Genomic DNA, 21,736 nt, shown 5'->3' on the forward strand with positions numbered 1-21,736 from the left:
CCACTGGCATCGAGAACAGTGTGCACCGCTCCGACAACTGATGGTATATCTGACAGTGGCCTGTGCTTTCCCTATTTCCCCAGACTCTGTTTAACTTGTGCCTGTACGCCGCCTTCATCGCTTCCTTTCGAATTTGAATATTTAGAGGTTGCAAGTTCAGAATGGCATTAAGGGCATCACCAGATGTCGAACTCATAGCACCAGTGATACCCAAGCACACACTGCTCTGTAGCCCGTTTAGGGGTTTTACTCTGGAATTAACTATTGTGACTTTCCACCATATCTTGCCAAAGATTCTCTTACACTGCCAGACGACTTTTAGTGTTCGAGACACCTTCTGCTCGACGTGCTTCTTCCAGACAAGCTTACTATCTAGGATTACTCCTAAGTATTTAAGGGGAGAGCCTGCTTTAGAGGCTTCAAAAAATCGATTTTTTCGTGTATTTTTGGGAAGGAAAGAAATATTCGATTGAAACGAAACTTTCAGGTTTTATTTTTATATATTTCAGCAGTATTCTCAAATTTTTCATTAAAATATATGTCATATTATGCCTGGTACAAGCATTTTGCCGAGGCGCCTCGAGTGTGCATGTGTCGTGCGGCGGGAAAGATGCAGGTCGCAATTTTCATCTGGAACCAAAAACCCAAAACAATTTTTATTTTAGTGCAGTATTGCTTCTAGTTAAACCAAGAAAATTAAACAAAACGTGAAAAATTCAACAATTTCTCGCTAATTAAAAAAAAAAATTGGGAAAACAAATTTAATTAAATTGTTTAAAAAGTGGGTTAATCATAACTTTCTTAAGGTGTTTTAGGTTCAACTAGAAGAGAATTTTATTCCGAATACAATCAATGTTATCTCGTTTCGATAGGACGTTTAACTTTTTCCCTATCTTTCCCGTCAATTAGAAACAATCGTAAAAATAAAAAGCCGAGAAATCGCGCTTTGAGCGATCCGGGTGCTCGTATATGTATTACCTGCTCGACGCTTGCTCACAATTTCTTCTGTAACTCCGAAAATATTTTGAATTCGCTTTTGAAATTTTGAAGGCACATTCTTGGATAGTTTGGAAAGACATTTATGCAAAAAAAAAAATCGATTTTTTGAAGCCTCTAAAGCAGGCTCCCTCCCCCTTAACCTCAGAAGACAGTTGAAGACAGTTCTTTCAATGTGGGTAGTAACAGGCCTTCCATATTGCGTTTCCTAGTGAAAAGCAATAAGGTACTTTTTACAGGATTCACCGAGAGGCCATGCAATTCGCAACTACCTGCACCACTTATTAGAAAAAAACGTTTTCTACCAATCCATTCATGTCCACAGCAGAAAACGAGCATGCGACTAACGGAATAGTAGTAACGTACGCACTTAGGTGACTAATGCAGCTGCAAAAATTATGGCTAGAGTTTTAAAATGATTTTAAATTTATCGTCTCTGCCAGTATACAAAATTCCTGTGTTTTACAAAGCGCCCATACAATAACGGTACTATCATTTACTACTCTCAATTGCGAAGTGTGGATATTTATTTCCCATGTTTGTACGCGTGGACGTGTACTCACATATAAACATACATACACCTATTATATATTCATTGATAAGCAAATGGGTTGGTTAAGTATTTCGAATTTTTTTTTTTTTGCTGATATGGCGCACCACCCAAATATTGCTATTTTTGTCGTTGTACTCAAGCTTTTAAGCTGTTAGCCCGTGTGTGCTTATGGATGTATGTGCTATGCTATGTATGCTTATTTTACGTTGTTGTTATACGTAACAAATTTTCACTGCAATTTTTTTTTAATAACTTCAAATATTGCCTAACCTTATTTTGTATTATTTATAGCATTTCTGCTGTCATTTCCTCAGCTCCTCAGTTCCACTGTCAGCAACTTTATAGTTTACTATGATTGTATGTAAGTATATATGTATATATAAATATATGTATGTATGTGCGTCTGTAGTTTACGCATTTCATACAGTAAATTATAAATTTTGTAGGCTGACTAAGCAGCTTGCGGTTTACTCGTCCATACTAAGATATCGATAAATTTTGCGTAACTTACCAACTTTAACTTTTGTTGTATTTTTCATTTGTTCTTGTTGTTTTTTTTTTATTATTTATTTTTTCTGTTGAATACACTTCGCCGGCTATGCTTACAAATTGCACAGTACCACGACTTCAACGGCTTCACTTGCAAACGCAGGTCAACAACAGCAGCAGCAGTAGCAGCATGGAACAATGAAACGCAGCCCGGTGCTGCGACACAGAATTGATTGCTGCACGCAGGTGATTGACTGACTGACTGACGGAATTGAGTTGCTGCTTCATAGGCAGCTCCATCGAGTAGTCAACGCACAGATCTGCCAATTCATAGTTAAAATGTGAAGAGTGCAGGCAAAAGCACAAAAGAAGTAAGAACAAAAAAAATTAAAACACCAAACAAACGCACAGACGCACACTACAGTTATTACCAGCAACAAATTGCCGTTTTCCGTTTTTAATTACTTTTACTCTACACATACGCGCAAAAAAGAAGAGAATATTTAACACTTGAAATTTGTTGTTTATTTTTATTGCTGCCTGCCTGCCTTATCTACCGTTGATTGTGTGCACTTGTTTGTTGTTTTTTTTATTTTCTCCATTGGAAATAAATTACTTGCGGTCAAATGTGTGGGATGTGGTGTGGACAGGTTGTCGAAGAGAAGGCGAGCGCGCTATTTAATGACAATCACGTGAAAATGTCACATCGTTTGAGAAATAAAAGTAAAACAAACAGCATTGATTATTGATACCAATGTAAATTTTATTGTTCAATTGATAAAGTTTAATATTGCGAGTTTCTATGCCAATTTATTTCTGCGCTTGACATGGTTCTTTTGTTGTTTCCCCCATTTGTTATTGTGAAACAATTTTTGCAACAATCACTGACCGCTACCACCGTCTGATCACTCAATGACACTTTGGTATTTTGCTTAAAATATATAGCATTATTATATATTTCTCAAAACAGAAAAAACCAAAAATCAAATAATAATTCACAAATATTTCTCGCTTGCTGTTATATTTTTCCCTTTTTTTTGTTGTTTTTTTTGCACACTTTATTTATTTGCTGTGTTATTGTTATATTACGCGCCGCCAGCAATATATCATTTCTATAGATAAATAATTGCAAATCTTTTTACGAGCAAACTTTTTCACGCTACGCTTAGACGCTGCTCTCACACACGACTGCGGTAACTCAAATGCGTTCACATGACTAAAAACAGCAAAAATACGAAAATTATATGAGTGGCGAAAGCAGCAGACGGTAGACTGCAGACAGCAGTTAACAGTCAGCAGCAACAGCGCACCAGTTACTTTGCCAATGAACAACATCAGCGGATGTCAGCAAAAAGCAGAACGAGCGCATGAAGTGGGCCCATGGCAGCAGCATACACACATATATATATGTATGTATTATTACCATAATCGTCAACCGCAGCGTTGAAGCGCAGCGGCAGTGCCTGCGTTGGCGCAGAAATTGAAAGAGAAGCGAATAACCGGTAAAATCAGAGAGCCGGTAAAGTGAGAGTGAACCAACTATGAACAAAATGAGAAAATGTAGCAAAAGCAATACTCGATTGTTGGCAAAAACAAAATCGGCGAACAAGTGCAAGCAAATGTGTCGGCAAAGTAAATATGTAATATATGTAGGTACGTGCAGGTAGAGGGACAGTGTTCGGACTTTTAACACTGAATTGGTAGATCTACCATTTTTTTTTGCAAGATTTGAAATCTACTTTTTGTTGATTTATGAAGAAATCTCAAATATTTCTCGATAATTGTGAGAAATATTGCAAGAATATGTCCTGCTTTTGATTGTTTCTAAGTACATACATATAATAAATAAAGCAATGATTGCACGCTTACTTAAGGAATTTGCATTTTCAAGGTTTTCAAACGAAATGTTAAAGAAAAAAGGGAGAACTTTTACTTTTTTACTGAAGGCAAGAATTAAGATACTTTCAAAGAAGGAACAAAATAATTACAATGCATATAATAACGTTTTGTGATTCAAACAGGTCTCTTCAGTGTCTTTATCAAAACTAAACACTTCTTTATTTCTTAAAATAGTAACAAAGGTAAATTAACGGTAATACACATATTTATTAAACTTAGGCTAGGTACTCCTCAACATATTTGTAAATTAGTACTCATTTTATTTAACGCAACTTCAATCTTTCTCTCTCTCTCTTTTCAATGCATAATTAGGTTTATATACTTATGTACATATGTATATATATAATATAATATATGTGGCTATATACATATGTATTCATGTAGTTAGTATACGTATGTGACTATATACATATGTATGTATATGTAGCAATTTAAGAAAATTTGAGAAAAAAATAATTATATTATAATTATATGTATATTTATTTATTTATTTATTTACAGACGTGAAATAATAATACAATTATTCTTACACGTAAAACTGGTGTAAAAAATTAGATTAAAAAACTTTCATGTTAAAAACATTCTAGTTGTACGGGAATATACTAATGTTGAAGTACTATTAAGTTTAAAAAAATATATGTGATTGCTATAAAATAAAAGTTTTCCCATCTATGACTTATTGCGTTTTTATAAGAGATTCAAATAGAATTCCATTAAATTTTTTTTTTATAACTATTTTTCTTTTTTTGCATTTGCAAGAATTGAATTACAAATATTTATTTGCAAAAACCTATTTAAAAAATTATAATTTAACTTTGGAAAAAAATATCGTTGACTTCCACTGAATAATCAAATTAAAACTCAATGCATCACTTTTTTATACTGCGTGGCGTAATGATTTGTGCTACAAATGTGCAAGGCTGACTGGGCGGTCGGTGGGGAATGAGTACAAAATTGTTGGTAGACTGCTGCTGGTAAGCAATGTGAATGGCTAATATGTATGCACATATTAATGTTTGTATATATTTATATGCACGAACGTATTTAGAGTGCAGATTGCATTGACTGTAGCCGGCTTTGCGGCTTTGGTTGAGAGTTGCATGCATTTGAGTTAGGTCATAGCAGCAAGCAAGCTAAAGGAAATCATACAACAAACGGAAAGAACAGAAAAGGCAATAAAAAGTGCCAGTTACAACAATAATAGTTGGTAGTCGTAAAGCGTTAATGCTATATGCAAAATATGGGCTCCGCATAGATGTACATATGTACATACATACATGCATGCACACCGAGAGGTACATACATAGTTTGACAATAATGGCAACAAAGTAGACACTAAAACCGACAAAGAATCAACTTGTATTGGTAAATGCTTCCCAACAGCAGGTCGGGTGCAATGAATGTAAATATGTAAAGTATGTAGGACCAACAGGCATGTTGCCAAACACTCATAAACTCACCACAAAAAACTTGAAAGAGGGTGCCAGGTTTGCCCCACTTTCCAAACTCTGTTTTATCATAATAAGGAGATCTGCATTTAAAAAAGTAAATTGCGCTGTTTTAAGACTTTGAGAATTAAGGCTATATTTAGTCATGAAAAGTGTATTGCAGAAGAGTTTGATGGGGGATATTTGAACTCATCTCACAAAGTAATTGCTAATTACTAAATCAACTTAGAATTGTGGATAAATTTTGCCCCAATTGAGAAAAAAAATCCTTAACTAACTAATGATCTTTGGAGCATGTTGAACGCGTCATAAATACTACAGAGCGGGAATATATTCTCCCATTTCTCACCTTAACCAGTCCAGAGTTGTATGGAAGCTCAACTGGTAGTAGTCTTGGTTACGCAGTCTGACCTGAAACTGAAATCTGGTACGGGGAACAGGGGTACCTGTCCTTGGAGAGCATCGTTATGGTTGTCGTTTACCACCCAAATGCGGGCAGAGCCTCTTTGTCTTTTCGCAGCAGAATGCCGGACCCACAGTACGGCAGAGGATTATATAGGCCTCGAGCCCCACCAAGATGGTTGGGGTGTCCGTTCCCCACTGCCTATTGATACCGTAAATGCTTTTAGCGTTTTGAAGGCGCTGACCAACGCATTGATTTAATCCATTGTGCTTTTGAGCATCGTGAAGTCACACCGTCACCGGCAGATACACACGTTAAAAACACCCGAAGCTGTTGGTCGATTCGGTCGATTTTCATCACATCTCCAAGGTAGTTTTACACCAGAACGAAAGTAAGTCGTCTAAGTCATAGATATCGAACGCATTCATGTCAACGCGAAGAAGATTCACAAATACCGCTTTAAGAAGATTTGTAGAAGGATAAATCTTGTAATATTGCAATAAATGAAGTATACTTAAAATATCCTGAGCTCTGAAAAAGTGAGAAAAATGTATATTTTCAAAGAATATTAGGATTAAGACATTTTCTAAATCAAAACAAAGATTTTTTCAAAGACGAAACAGTAGAGAGGACAACACTACCCAATTTTTACTTAAGTTATTTCACATCAAATTGGAGAAATTTGGTCTTCACAGATTGCGAATTTGATTTATGTTGACTTTCTCAAACCAAATCTAAGAATACCTAAAGAAATTAAAAAAAAAAAAAAAAAAGATTTACCCATCTAATGTCAATATCGCCAAGGACATCAATCACCTAACAGAGCAACTGTTTCGAGTACGAACGTCAAATCAGAAAATTTTTAACACCCGTGAATGTTTTTCACGAGTTTCAATAGAAAAATAAGCTAGAAGATAAGCTGCTCTCATGATCCATCGAGCGGCCAGAGCAAGCATATCTACCGCAGAGAAAATGCATTTGCTGCTCGTTTTGATCCCTAATAGTTCAGAGCTTATTTCATCATACCAAAAACCAATTTTTCGCACAGGATACACATTGGAATTAAGGAGGCAATCACTAATTTCATAGCTTAGTGAAATGTTCTACACAGTATCGATGACAATTGACCACGGCCAATTATCTAAACTGACAACTAAATAACTGAATAGAAAAAAAGTGAAGAATTAATGGGTTATACGCAGTTATGAAGCAAAAAAAAGACGGGTTGTCAAGGATTTATCCTGAAGAAACTTCAGACTATTTTAATTTGAAAATTTTTGACGGTTATAAAAGCATCCTTCAAGAACGTAACAAAATTTTTTATTTATGAAAATGTTGATTATAGAGCGCGCTGCAGGCGATTTCTGGAACCTCCTTTAAAAAAAGACGATTTACGGTGTACATCGTAACTCAGGATTGGATTATCTGAAATCAAAAAACCAAACAAATTTTGTTAATATATTAGATTATCTAGTAATTAATCGTTCGGCTAATCAAAATAGTGAATTTTCACAAAATGGCAGCTTTTAAAAGAAATGATTTCGATTTTTACGTTAAAATTTGGCCGTAAATTGATTATAAAATGGAAAATAAGTATCAGATTTACAAAAGGAACGATTAATTACTAGAAAATGTATCTTTTAAGATTGAGTTAAAACGGTTGACCGATCAAACAAGCCGTTTTCGAGATATCGTGTACACCGACTTGAAAAATGCCGTTTTGAAAAAAACACGTTTAAAGTTTCAATACCTACCTTAAAACGTGCCGAGGCATTTCTACATATTTAGGTATAACTCCGAAAGTATTGCTTAGATCTACTTCAAATTTCGTGCGTATACTTTTGAATATATGTACATTACAAAAATGCAATAAAAAAATCGATTTTTTTGAAAGTCATAACTGCATATAACCCCTTAAATGAACAACACTAGAGCAGTCAACAAGTGGGTGGTGGTAGTAAGAGCTAATGGTAAAAGCAACACATTATTGAGAGCCTGGCACTAACAATCATGAATATGATTTAAAAAAACACATAGAGAGAAACAGATAAACGTTCATAATCACAAATCCCTCGCTGCTCCTTTCCACCACGCCACTGTGCAGATCAACACCAATTCCAGTTAATGGAAAAGCCAGAGTATGAAGTATGCCGTTGAAGACATCAACTGTCCGCTTTGATTACGGTGGATAATTAACTAACTATGGGAGAGCAAAAGCAGCAACTAAGTACACCACACTCCTAATTCATCGCTACTCACTTGCCCCTCCCTCTTGCCTTTGATTCCCTATATATGTACTTGTATATGTAAATATATATGTATATGCGCGCATCAATCTCCGCATTAGCTTTTGCTACTTTTTAGTTCTCTTCCGCCCCTCTTTCCGCTAATCTGTAAACGTAGTGTTATCTGTTTGTTACAATAACAAAGTATCCGCTATACAACTGCAATCTGCACGTAACTCATTTTATTGTTTGCACGTCCATAGGTTACTTACAAATTCACAAATAAGTATGCACGAGTATGTACCAGCAAGTAATTATGCTCAGGCACGTGAATTTTGTTGGTTTTGTCATTGTTTTGTTGTTATGATGCAGTTTAGCAGTTTACTTCCTACACTCACACGTCCTAAGCATGCAGTCTCAATAGGCGAATGAAGGCAACGACGAATAAGGCTCGTCTTCGGTGAACCGATTTTATACTCAGCCAACCAACCGTACTTAATCGGTTTCGGCTTTCATTTTGCATTATCCTTTGCTTCCTTTGGTGCTTCCGTTTGTTCCCATTCGAGGTAAACTATGTTTTACTGCTGACATTTTTGCTGACCTAAGCACACCTTTTTTGGGGAGCAACAAATATACACGTACTATACAAACGCACAAACCAGTTTGTGAAGCGTCTTTTTTAGAGCTGCCAATATTTTTTTTTTTTTTTTAATTATGCATACATACATTGTTTATTGAAACGATTGTTACATTAGAGCACGAAATTCAATTTAAAGCAAGGATATTCATTTTAGCAGCTTTCGTTGCTTGTTTCAAAGGTGGGTTTTCATATATATTAGATTTTCATCGGTTTTCATATAGATTTTATTTTTGTCATTTCGAAAATAGTTTTGTTCCGATATTCAATTAAAAATAGTCTTTGGATTTCAAACCACTTAGTAAAGCATAATTTGGGTTTATTTTACCCTTAGATTAAAGCTTGGGTATTATTTAACTACCTATTTGATTCGTGACTACCATTCGGAGTTCAGACAGAACATAGGTTCAAACCTCATTGAAAGATAAAAATGAATAAAAAGTTTTTTCTAATAGCGGTCGCCCTTCGGCAGGCAATGGCAAGCCTCCGAGTGTATTTCTACCATGAATAAGGAGAATAATTTTAGCACAAATCAGTAAAATAAATACAACCTAGAAACCCTCAGCCGCTATTATTAAAAAAAAAATGCAACGGCATCGAAATATGTGTCCGATTTATACCAGCCGCTGAGTAGACGCGCTGTATAAAAAAAAATTAACTCAAAACCAGTTTTGACGAAGTTGCGCAACATTGACAAGTACCAGTGAAAAATGTGATATTTTGTATGAACAAAATTAATATCGATGGCGCTGACCGTTTTAATTAGTACTGGCGCTATATTAAGCCTCCCGAGTGCCAAGTGAAAATTTAGAGAAGGGTCGTCGACAATTTGCGCAGTTTTCAGCTATTGTAACAGGACACCTATACTCAAAACTCTCGAGCGTATGAACTCAGAAAACTACATAAACCTATTGTATGAATTTGAGGAGCCAGCTATTGTGTGGTAACCTGATATGCTAATATGAGCAGTGTTCCTGATCGGATAAAATTTATTGTTTTTTTTTTTCTTAATTTCGTTATTCAGTATCGAGTATACACGTCCAAAATATCAAATTTTGTCAATCGATACGAAGTATGCACATTGTCAGCCGGTCTGAAATTGGCCTACCAGATGACTCGAAATGTTTTTCAATGCATTCCTTGTTCTTCAAATTTTTCAGTATTCTAGTGGATTCAAAAACTGAATATGTTTCGCACTATATATTTTGACTTCCGAGGATATGGAACATATTTACGTCGAGTAATTTTTAGCACGTTTCTAGCTGAATGGAATACGCAAGTGTATATGCGTTAATTTTCGATCGATCGACATTAAATATTTACTTTCTTAACATAAATACAAGCAATACAGAGACCGTTTGAGCCCATGTAAGTTTGTACTTGATTAAAATAAATTTTTTGATTTGTTCATGGTTAATAAATTAATCTGCAGTTGTAAATAGTCGCAACAACTTATTAGATTTATTCCAGGTGCTGTGAAGTCAGTATGACTTACACTGAAACAGAGCTGATGTAGTCTCGGTAGTTAAGTTGCGTTTAAAATGCATAGAGCTGAATTGTAATCTCTTACGAGAAATGAAATGAAGTCGTCCAGAAGCTTACCACTTTGCTACCATATGGAAGCAGGTCATTTCACCGAAATTAAGCATGGAGTTCCTGAAACCCAAACGTATGTAAAAGAAGTGCTGAGTGTCAAACACCTGAGATCTCTACCAGTTGACGAGTCTGCTCGATGCAAACCCGACTTAAGTTCTTTGCCAGGTTTTTTATCAGATGGTAATGATCATGTAACCCTTTACCCAGTAGGAAGTATTCATAAGAATGATCGATTCTGAGATAGTTCTACTCTACTCTACCAACTTTTAGCTTAACAAAATCTTTTTATATGCGGCTTTTTCAACCTATTACTGCAGGATCTGCGAGTTTCCTAGTATCTATTGCATATCTCTAGTACTCACATTTGTACATACCTATATGGCACCGCAGGAAAAATCCTGGAACGCCTGATCGCAAATCGTCTGGAGGCTGCTATAGAGGATGTAGGCGGTCTATCACCCCGACAATTCGGATTCCGGAAAGCCCGTTCAACCACAGATGCTGTATTTACAGTCAAAACCATTGCACAGAAGGCGATTGAAGGTACTCGATGGCTATACGGTGGCAAGGAGTTCTGCCTAATTGCGACGCTGGACGTTAAGAATGCCTTCAATACAGCGAATTGGAGCAAAATTGTAATCGCGCTGGATAGTTTCCACATTCTAATGTACATTCGTAGGATTGTTGCTAGTTACCTTTCTGACAGAACCTTGCGTTATAAAACCGATGCTGGTGTAAAAGAGTACAAAATAACTGGCGAAGTTCCACAAGGCTCAGTCCTCGGTCCTTTGTTATGGAACGTTATGTACGATGAAGTTCTGCGTCTCAATCTACCTCTAGGGTCACAAATTGTAGGATTTGCTGACGACATAGCTGTTGTGGTCGTGGCTAAATGACTCCATCAAGCCGAAGAAGCATGCACCCAAGCTATTGGCATGGTAAAGGAATGGTTGTGCAATAGTGGTACCGAAGCAGTGCTAATTAGCAGCAGGAAGATTGTGGAGTCGGCCAACATAATGGTGGGCGATCATGCCATAGGATCGAAGCCATTCATTAAGTACCTGGGAGTAATAATCGAGCACTTGGCGTACGCGAGCAGCAGGGCAGCAGAAGCAGTAACTGCGCTAACGCGAATAATGATGAACATCAGAGGCCCTAGGCAAAACTGTAGGAAACTACTCAACTCTGTTGTCTCATCGATTATGCTGTATGCAGCTCCAGCATGGCGGAAGCCACAAATTACACCTCATATGTGAAGTGCATGAAATCAGTGTACCGATTAAGTGCCCTCAGATACCTCGCACGGTATCGGAAGACGCCATTATGGTTATAGCAGGACTACACCCAATCAACCTAATGGCAACAGAGTATGCTGAAATATACAAAAACAAAGCTAGTTCAGAACGGGTGACAATACGCAAGATAGCAAGAGAGCGTAGCCTACGTTCATGGCAGGGGAAATGGAGCTTGTCCCCCAACGGACGCTGGACGTACCGTTTGATTCCCACAATTTCCAAATGGGTTAACCGTGAACATGGACAGTTAGATTACTGTCTGACCCAAATACTTACGGGACATGGGTGTTTTAAATCCTACTTATATAGGTTTAAGCACGAAGACGACCCGTACTGTGCTCATTGTGCCCCAGCTGTAAAAGATGCAGAACATGTTTTCTTTGTCTGTCCGCGATTTGTGTTCGAAAGGGAGGAATTAAGCACTAGGGTGGGGAGGCCAATTTCGGCTGATAACCTAGTGGATATTATGTTAGAGTCAGAAGAACATTGGTCCGCTGTATGTAATATGGCAAAAATAGTAATTTCCAAACTGCGTCGCGCTGAACAACAGCGCAGATCTTCATGAAGAGGCAATAGGCCACTCCCCCTCCCGTGAAGTACAACTTAACGGTTGTCCCGCGGGAGGGAAACGGAGCTGGGGTGTGTTTTTAGTGGGTGTGCCGAAAGGCAAGTCTCGCACTTTTCGGCTTTCAATGCTTTGTGCCACCTCCAAAAAAAAAACAACAAAAAAAACAAAAAAAAAAAAAACAAAAAAAAACATATATGAATATAAGAGAAAAAAAAGCAATTATGTGTAAAAATTGTCAAAAATAACAAGAAATTACAAAATGAAAAAAAAAAAAATGCATTTAGTTCTCTTCCTTTTTTTTTGACAAATATTTATATATATGAAATACATTTTTTTGCCTTTAACTACATACATTTTTCTATTGGGTTATTTTTACCCACAATTTTTTCATATCGGGTTGGTTTTTGGATTTGTGCAGAAAGTTTAAAATATTCTGCATCCACGCTTTTGTGTATGCCATTTATACAGGTAACCCTATACCGGACGTCAGATGTTTTTGCAAACACAATTACAGCACACAAAACTCTCTCTCTCCCACTGTTATCCAACAAAGAATAAAAATGTTGACTCTCACTTACAATACTACTCTCACTCAATTTGTGTGTCGGAGCATACTCATGGCATTACAAAAACAACGCACACACTGTGTCGGCATCTGCGGCTGCAGCCAACTAAAAGTAAACAACAAAGTCCAAAAGCCAAATTTGCTCTCTTGAAGTTTTGATGTTTTTTTCTTTTCGGCTTGTTGGGGCGGTGACGGTCAGGGCAAAAACAAATAACACTCAGAATATTTTGCGCCAACTTAAGTAGGTGCACAAGTATGCAAAAAAAAAACAAAAAAAAACACAAACAGACCAGACAATAAAAGGAAATAAGTTAAGTAACAACAAAATACTGACCAGCGGAAATCTGTGTTCTGCTTTTGTACATACGATTGAAGAGTTGTTTTTGTATGCCAAGCTGCGGCTGTTCTCACTATAGCAGCTGTTTTGCAATTGTTTTTGTTTTTGTTTGCGAATTTTATGGAGTGTTGAAAAACACTTTGTTAAACAAACTATACGTCTCGGCATTATTTTTGTATTTCATTTTAATTTTCGCCACATTTCTTGTTTCACTTCTGACCGGTACGGTAATGCTTTCGTTTTCTTTTTTCAGACGCACGAAATTTTCTGCACTATAAACACTAAGCACTGACTAAATTTTTATGTTGTTGTTATTATTGCACTCACTTGTTTATGTTTGTTTCAAATCGCTTTTGGAGGTTACACTCTGTACATAGTTTAGTTCGGTTGCGTAGCATTCGCTTTTATAAAGTTGATTGCAAAATTGAAAGTTCAAATATGCAGTTAATGTATGTATGTAGGTATGAGCATAGTTCTGTGCATGCATGTGCATGGTTACATATATACGTCCTGTATAGTAGCTACGTAGTAGCTCAAATGGAATTTGTGAAAATGACAAAGAATCACCAACAGAAAGCCCGAGCACTAAATTTTTATGATTTGAGCACTACAAAAATTAGCCTGCGCTTATGCGGCTCATGCAGGAGTAAGTCAAAGGCACTGAACAACAAAGTTTCCTCAACAATTGGATGGCTCACTAGGGTTGTGCTTTTTCCAATTTTTTTGTTATTGTTTTTTTTTGTAGTCTGTTGTACGACAGCTGGCTTGCTATTACTTCGAAGTTGAGTGGAGTTGATGAAGACTTAACAGCGGCGGCACAGTGCATAGAAACGGTGGAAAGCAACTACAGAAGACCCGTCAAAGTTTCCCTTCATTGTCTCGCTTCTTGACGGAGCAAATTACGCGCCAAAATCATACGATTTTCAGACGCTAGATATCTTCCTTTTAGGGTATCTGAAAAGGAAAAGGCAAGACTTAACGTATCTTTACTATTTTAAGACGCTAATTAACTTGCCGAAATCGCGTAAGCGGTTATCGCGCCAATTAAGAAGAAGAAGATATATTCCTTTTGGGTTTTCTGAAGGGGAAAAGGCGAGACTTCACGTACTATTGCTGAAAATACATAAATCGCCACTGGGATGGGTTGCACCGGAAGCTTCCTCAAAAGAGCCCACAAGCGAAGGTTTTTTTTTCCTTGTTCACTCCTCTCGGAAACATAGGGCCTCGACAAGATGTTTCCATTGTACACGGTTCTGTGCTGTTGTTTTTGCACCGTCCCATGAGACGTCAGTATCTGCTAATTCGCACAGAATTGAACTTCTCCAAGTACTTTTTGGCCGACCGCGACCTCTGCTCCCTTGCGGGTTTCAGTCCAGTGCCATTCTCGTGATGCTACCTGATGGTTTTCTCAACGTGTGACCTATCGATCGCCACTTTCTGCGTTTGATTTGCCCAAGGATGGGTTCCTCGTTCGTTAATCTCCACAGTGCGTCGTTACCGATGGTGTTTGGCCAGAATATTCTGCAGATGATGCGGAGGCATTTGTTGATGAAGGTACTAAGTCACATACATAGCATCGAAAATTTCATCAGAATGTTCAATGAAATGCGAGCTGGCAAGGGAGGGAATCAACCGACCCGCAGTAAACTATACTCGTAACGTAGGTGTTACTTTATCTTCTGTCTTTGTGCAAACTTCGACTTAAATCGGTTTTTATTGAACAGGCCAATACGGCAGTCACCGTAGGCGCATGGGTTGGTGTGCTACTACCATTCGGAAGTAGAAAGTCTCGAAACCCCGGGCGTGTAACGCCATTTGATAGAAAGTATTCTAATAGCGGACGTCACTAGGCAGTCAATGGCAAACCTTTGAGTATTTTGCCATGAAAAAGCTCCTCATAAAAAATATCTGCCATTTGGAGTCGGCTTAAAACTGTAGGTCCCTCTATTTGTGGAACACATCAAGAGGCCACCACAAATACGAGAAGGAGCTCGGCCAAACACCCGTAAAGGATTACATATATAGGTATATAAATAGCATATGGACCAGGATACCCTCGCGCTATGTGGCAGTTCGATGAAAGCAGAGCAAAATTCCAAATAGCCCTTTACATGGGAAACTGAAGATACTGAGTTGAGAGCCCTTGACCGGATATATTGTAAATCTGAGTGTTATGGTAACGTACAACCGACTGTCGTGGGTCACGTTGGGTAATTTGGACCCATGCGAATTTGGGCGATCGCAAAAACTTAAGGAGTTACATATGTATATACAGTTAGAAGGCCGAAAAAAACGAATTTTCCAGAATTTTGTCTAAGAAAACTTTTAAATGTATAGATTTATTGAACACATATTATGTCATCTCTTAACTGTATTTTAAGACTTAGTATTAGTAAATATATTTATTTGGAAAGGAGCTACGGCTGATCTTCTCCGGGAGCTCCTCTCAGAAAAGACGTTTTGCGGTGACCACTATATCTCTGAACTGGATTTAAACGGAACTGGAATAAAAAAACCAAACAGATTTCGTTAAAGTAATCAGCACTATCATAGAATCCGTCGTCGAAAACCTTCGATTACGAATGTCTACAACGAGCACGAAAAAATTGTAATCGTGGGCTCCATGTGAACACGAAAGAAGTGCTGCCAAACACAAATATCAAAATTTTGATATTTCGACAACAGCTCACTTCAATGTAAACAAGACAATTTAGCAAATAATCTTTAAGTTTTTTGTCAAGTAAGCTGAATTTTCAAATTAAAATGTATTAATGGAGAAGAAAAGTGAGAGAAGCAAACGGAGTCTCAGAATTGAGCGAAAAATATTGAGTGATGCAAGCAACCCTCTCGATATGGACAAACCAATGTAAGTGCTTGCCTTTTTGTTGAAGAAAAAGTTTATTTAAATACGATTTAAAACAGATGTATCAAAAATTACCGGTTAAATAAAGCGGGATTTACATACGTTTTGAGTTTTATTGAAGACAGTGCAAGCTCAGCGAGAACCATAACTTGCGGCTTCTTGCGGAGGGGGCTATCAGCACGGAGTTGGTTAAGATTTCGACGTGATTATGGGGCAGTCGACATTTAGCTGTGCACTAAAAGACGCATTGGCGTCACTACAAACACGATTGTGTCCTCAGTGGGTAAATCTCGACTTGAGTGCCAATGAAAAACGACAAATTAAGATGGAATTCTATAAAAAATATAGATTTTCTGGCATCATTCCTCCACTACAACGGGAAAGGCTATTACAGTATGAATGCCATGATTGATTTCTCCTTTATTAGCTCCAACAAAGTGGCATACTGCTGCCGTGTTGTTACAACTTTGGGAGTGACATAAAAGTACATGTACTTCAAAAATTTCTTTTTATTTATAGTTTAGTGAATATAGGACTTACATTTTACGGCCTTTTTATTTGCTTCCTTTCAAATCCTCTTTTTATTACTCGTTCTAATTTTTGTCCGTTAATCTAACGTCGTCGTAGAAAATTTGTACGAAACTCTAAAATTTGACGATAAGAGTGTATACAGTGAATGCTACTCTCCGAATTTCGAATGTACGTTCGGAGCTCTTCGAATTGTATGTTTACAATTTCTTAGTTTCTACGAAAAACAGTCTACGATGAATTGCATGATAGGGCTGAATGTTAAATCTAGTAATTAATCGAAGGAATAAGCAAAATGGCGGTTAGCTAAAAAAACATAAAAATCGATTTTTGACCAAAATTTCGTCCTTTAATTGTTTATAAAAAAATATATTTAACGGTGAGAAAAAATCTTCGATTAATTACTAAAAAATATATTTAAGAAACTCGTGTTAAAATTTGAGACTAATCGGTTTGGCCGTTTGCGAGTAATGTTGGTCACCGACGCTGAAAACAACATTTTGAGAAAAACGCGCTGCCACTCGCTCCGGCCTTGTACTTTCAAGCACTCTGAAGCGCCTTATCAAATTTGCGTGTAACTTCGAAAAAATTCACCGGAACGATATTAAGTTTTCTGTGTGTATTCTTAAATGTATGTACATTAAGAAAGAAAAAATCAATTGTTTGAAAATCTTAACTGTATATAACCCCTTAACCTTAATATTTGCTCTAAACATAACTGTCATATAAATATACCCATCAAATGGGTAGGTAGCTGAAATGGTTGAAGTGCCGGTCTGGCACTCCTCAAGTAGCACTAAAGCGCCGTTTTGATACCCATCAAATAAGCACTGCGTATTTTTTAATTTTTTTTTTTTTTAAATTCCACAGAGACAACCTTTAACGGTCACCCTATATTTGCCTAACGCATATTTAGATATAAAATTTGATTAAATATTCACCAACCACTGGGCACAATTGGCAGCACAGCAATTTTATTGCAGTCACTTTTATGCGAAAACAAGTGAAATTGAAGGAAAATACAGCAACAATAAAAAAGCGATAGTAAATTAAAGAAAAATAAACAAAGCAAAGGTTTATTGCTGAATGAATTGCTATGCGATGGCGTCGGCAGGCCTCAGACCGCCCTATGAGGGGTGGGATTTTTGCTGCCGCTGTTTCATTGTCATTAACACTCAGGTCTAATAAATTTAAATTGTAAGCATTTTATCTATTTGGCGAATAAGGAACAATAAGAAAATAAGTACAACAACAATTTGTACAACAATACGAATTATTTGCGCATATTTTTCTATGGGCTAATTTACAACCTGCGCATTTTGTTTACTGTGCCGTTGTCAGTTAAATTTCAATTAGGCTTTTTCAAGTAATAAATTTCAAAACGATAGAAGAAGAAGAAGAATCCAACCAAAAAAAACAAGCGTATGAGGCGCATATTTGTCGTCGGTGATTACATTTTGTTAAAATAACCGGTTATTTTGTTTTAAAATACAATAATTTTTGGTATTTTATTTACAATCGCAATCAATAAATATGTGCATGTGTATGTAATTTATTGCAACAACTTTACAAATGAAAATTACGTGCATTAAATGCTAATTGGCACCACCTGCCTGACTAACTAACGCACCTACACACACACACACACTCGTGCGACCGATTGCGGTAATAAGGCAGTCCACGACTAACTTTTGGTTAATACGCAGAGCGTAATTAGTAACTTTAACCCTCGAATGCGAACACGCATGAAAATCTGCCACTCGTAGTGAAAGGAGTAAACTGCAGTACGAACTAAATATAGAAGTCTGCATAAAGTTTAGAAGAAACTAATTAAAATACCAGGATTCAATTGATGGAAAACAAAATTAGAAACTTTTGACTAATGACCGCAATAAATTCTTCATAAAACGGGTGTTGGATATAAATAGCGAAATGGCGTGCTTTCGAATCAAGTTAAGCAACGCAAGCGTCAATAGCAAACATAGCAGCTGATAAAATTAAGATTTTGAAATAACTCAACCACACAAAAGCTTAAGGCTACCCCTAAGTAGTCAGAATTTTCGAAAAATTGAATTTTTTTTTTGCATTTTCTTACAGTATAATATCTTAAAAGTATACTTATACAAATACTTTTCGAGTTACTCAACAATTAACAAAGGGCGCTCGGGCGCTCCGGAGCAGATAGCAAAACTTGAAATGCGTTTTTCTCAAAACTATGTTTTTTGAACTGGTGATCACTGCTTTTGGAAATCATAAAAAACTCGCGCCTATTAAAAGGATTTTTTTTTCCAAAATTTCGATTTTTGTTTAACAATTCATTGTCGTTTTTTTTCTCGAAAATCTGGAAAATATTGGGAGGTTGAATTAGTTTTAAAGGTTTTTTTTTCGAAGATTTGGGGCTTTATTGTGAAAAAACGGTACCAAATATTTTATTCGAAGTATTGGCCATCGCTAGCTACAACTTTCGCCCATCTTTCGGGCAATTTCCGGATGCCGTTTCTCCAAAATTCTGGCCGCTGCTTGGCTATCCATGACTCAACCCATATTTTGGTAGCCTCGTACGAGGAGAACCGCTGGTCCGCCAAATCGAGACTCATATGCCGGAACAAATGGTAATCGGAGGGAGCTATGTCTGGACTATACGGTGGGTGGGATAAACACTTCCCAGCCAAGCGTTCCAAGGTATTTTTTGACAGGTTCAGCAACATGCGGCCGAGCGTTGTCATGTTGCAAAATAACCTTGTCGTACCTTTTTACCGTTTCCGGCCGTTTTTCTTTCAATGCCCGGCTTAAACGCATCAATTGCAGTCGGTAACGATCCCCCGTGATTGTTTCGCCCGGTTGGAGCAGCTCAAAATATACGACGCCGACCTGATCCCACCAAATGCAGAGCATGATTTTCTTGCCGTGAATATTCTGCTTGGCCGTCGACGTTGATGCGTGGCCGGGCAAACCCCATGATTTTTTGCGTTTTGGGTTATCGTAGTGGATCCATTTTTCGTCGCCAGTCACCACCCGATGCAAAAAACCCTTCCGATTTTGTCGCTCGATCAGCAATTCGCACGTAAAAAATCGCCGTTCGACGTCGCGCAGCTTCAACTCGTACGGGACCCAATGTCCTTGCTTTTGGATCATTCCCATCGCTTTTAGACGCTTGCAAACGGTTGATTTATCAACGCCCAATGATTCAGCAAGCTCTTCTTGGGTTTGGCACGAGTCCTCGTTTACCAATTCCCCCAATTCCGCGTCCTCGAACTTTTTGGGCTGGCCAAGACGCTCCTTGTCTTCGGTGTGAAAATCACCACTTTTGAATCGTCGGACCAGTACTCACATGTTGAAATCGACGGAGTATGGTCTGGGTAGGCCTCCTGCAGCAATTCACGGGCTTGGGCTGTATTTTTTTTTTCAAATTGAAGCAGAAAAGCAAAGCTTCCCGCAAATTGCGTTTCGACGGCACGAAAGTTGACATACTCGGAAACACTGTGTTGTTCATACTTCAGCGAAATGACAGATACTGATAAACAAAGCCTAGGGATGAGGCTTTGTCATGAATATATATTCAGTATTGCCAACGCGATAAAGTGATAAATAGCGCCATCTGTGTGTCACCTTTAAAACTACTTCAACCTCCTAATATTTCCTGAGGTCACCATATTGTTAATTTTGAAAAAAAGCTTAGATACAGATTAGACACAAGATTATCTATTAATAAAACTAATTTCTCTTGGTCGATTGATTTTAGATGGAGGAATTGTGATGATCACCGCAAAGGACTTCTGGAGAAACGGGCTCCACATAAACAGCGATAACTTTTACAATTAATAATTTTTTTTTTTAATTTTTGCTGAAGTCAAGTCGAAAGATGATGTATTAATGCTATGTTTTTATTTTTGTAAAATAAAGTAATTAACTAGCAAAAAAAAAATTATTGAAAATCATCATTTCGGGCTTCTGACTACTAAACAAAATTTTTTTTCGACGGTGTTCTAAAGGATTACATAGATTGGTGACTGGCGCGTTACGTTAAATTCAGCGAAAATCGCGTAAGTGGTTATCACGTCAATCAAGAAGAAGAAGAAGAAGAAGTATTGAACTTAAGGGGTCCCGGTGGCTTAGAATTTTCAAAAAATCGATTTTTGTTTTTGATATTTCGAAAGTAAAGGCTTTTTTATATATTCTTATACTATCAAATTTTTGCAAAAATATTCCCAGTATTTTTTATTCTACAGCCGTTTTAGCAGGTAAAGTCAGATTCGTCACGCGGCGGCATCAATGGTCGCACATTTTGCGGCTTTAACAAAAATAATATAAAACAGAAAACCAAAAAATGGATCCAAACAAGGGAACACTGGAACGGCACAAGCGGCATTAATCATCCAAAAAAATTTTGAACTTCAATGCCAAAAGAGCAATATCTGCTCTAACTCTAGACAAAAAGGGCCTCAGATTACTCTGGGGAGCACTTACAGATCACTTTGCCCATAATAAACACTTTAACACAATAGGTTTACCTAGTACAAGATGATGCAGGTTCTGCTGTGATGAAGAGGAGTCTATGGCACACTTAATCACCAAATGTGAGGCATTAGGCCAGAGGCGACACAGAATCCTGGGCTCGTACCTACTAGAAAAGGAAGATCTACAAATGCTCCCTCCTAAGGAGCTGGTTCGATTCCTCGGTATACTAAATAATTATAATTAAGGAATTAGGGGCGCACACTAGATCAACTTGGTCGCAGTGCATAAAAGCCTTGGCCTAACCCATACAACCATTACCATCTCAAAACTACTTTTTCGGCCTGGTGTTGTCAAAAAAAAAAAACTATTCAACCGAAACGTTTGAAATTTTAATATGTTGTTCACAACATCAATGACTATCGCCCGTACTAAAATTATATTATTATTTCAATTATTTCGTTTTTTTTATTAAAAAACTGAAAACCCCCGATTTTTAGAGTGTCCGATTCAAAACCGCGCCATTTTGTCATTTTTGTTCTTCTATTACGGGACTTAGCTACAGTCATACTGATTAATCATTTTCTTGGTTTTTGTGTTTCAGATAAATAGAAGGGCCAAAATGGACAACACAGTCCAGGCCCAATTTTTCGGGAGGGTCAACTTCAGCGCCATTTTTTAAATTATTAAAATTAAAAAAAAAAATTGTTTTTTGTTTTCATTTTTGTATGTAAAAGAAATTAAATAAAAAGCATAAAAAATTTAAGTATCGTTTTTCATTTTTTTTTTTACTGTAAAAAAATTCCTGAAAATACCCTAAATTTTCGAGCTCTACACCACCGGGACCCCTTAACATCGCAAATCCATAAAATGGAAAAC

At 37.2% G+C, this 21,736-nt stretch overlaps 1 protein-coding gene across 3 annotated transcripts in view; it reads right to left on the reverse strand.

Moving 5' to 3' along the window:
- LOC129240419 (protein phosphatase 1 regulatory subunit 16A) overlaps positions 1-3,212 on the reverse strand; it is a 96,113-nt gene extending 92,901 nt beyond the window's left edge. For 2 of the 3 annotated variants that reach the window (XM_054876202.1, XM_054876200.1), the window contains exon 1: positions 2,061-3,212. The gene's annotated coding sequence lies outside the window, so the exon portion shown is untranslated. The remainder of the gene's footprint in view (positions 1-2,060) is intronic. The other variant, XM_054876201.1, reaches the window with a different exon arrangement.
- Positions 3,213-21,736: the final 18,524 nt, after the last annotated feature.

The sequence above is a fragment of the Anastrepha obliqua genome, chromosome 3, assembly GCF_027943255.1.
Source record: "Anastrepha obliqua isolate idAnaObli1 chromosome 3, idAnaObli1_1.0, whole genome shotgun sequence".
In the NCBI taxonomy this organism is placed as follows: domain Eukaryota; kingdom Metazoa; phylum Arthropoda; class Insecta; order Diptera; family Tephritidae; genus Anastrepha; species Anastrepha obliqua.